Source organism: Triticum dicoccoides, chromosome 3B (genome assembly GCF_002162155.2).
Source record: "Triticum dicoccoides isolate Atlit2015 ecotype Zavitan chromosome 3B, WEW_v2.0, whole genome shotgun sequence".
Lineage (NCBI taxonomy): Eukaryota > Viridiplantae > Streptophyta > Magnoliopsida > Poales > Poaceae > Triticum > Triticum dicoccoides.
The window spans coordinates 515,311,272-515,312,267 of record NC_041385.1 but is presented as its reverse complement, the minus strand read 5'-3'; positions in this window follow the sequence as shown (position 1 = coordinate 515,312,267).

The window sequence follows — 996 nt, the reverse complement described above, 5'->3', positions numbered from 1 at the left end:
TTGCCACCTTAAATAAACCATTAATTAACAATCTCACATCTATCATGGATATCCACTCACCCAATCCACGTCTACTAGCATAGCATGGCATAATAAGAAAACATAGAAGTAACTCCCAAGGGTTTGATAATAAAACTGGTAATAGGTACTACCTCATCTACTTCCCAAAATGCACATATTAATCAGATCATAATCATGCAATTGTTCGGGGATTGATCTAATGCATAAAACTGGGTATGAAAAATATGATCAAAGTGTTACTTGCCTTGCTCATGATCCGTGCAACCTAGGGATTTGAAGTAGCAAGCAGCACAATCCAGGTACTCTATCGCAAGCAAACAAACAAACAGGCATACAATAAGTACTCATCTAATGCACAGGTAAAACTCAAATAAGAGATCTAACCAGAAAATTCAACTTAAGAACTCTGGTTTGCAAAAAGGATCAAATCGAACGAAGAAACAAAACTCAAACGGCGAAAGAAACAAGCTTCGTTTACTAATCTGGACCTAAGTCAAATTTTACAAAATCAAAAACTTGTTTGAGTAGATTATTCAGAAAGAGGGTTTCGAGACGAAACTCAAGGCGCTTGAATCGCCTGATTCCGATAAACGAGCGAAAAGTTAAACTAAAACGAAAATCGGATCAGAAATCGCGATCACAATAATCGCGGAAATAATCCGAGAAAAGAAAAACGACAAACAGATTAACGAACAAACGTTCGTTATCTGGATCTAAACGAAGAACGCGTTCGTTAAAACGAACGAACGAGCGAACGCTCGCTAATTAAATAAACCGAAAGAAAAACCAATCTAATAAATAAATAAATCTAGGGTTTCCTTTTAAAAAAACCGAAGTGGTTTTTCTCAAAAAAAACGGCATCGGCGGAGGCTCGGGCGGTACCTCCGGCGAGGTCCTCCGGCGGGGCTGGCTAGGGGCGGCGGGGCTCCGGTGGCGGGGTGGTGTGGTGCGGCGGCGGCGGCGGCACGAGGTGGC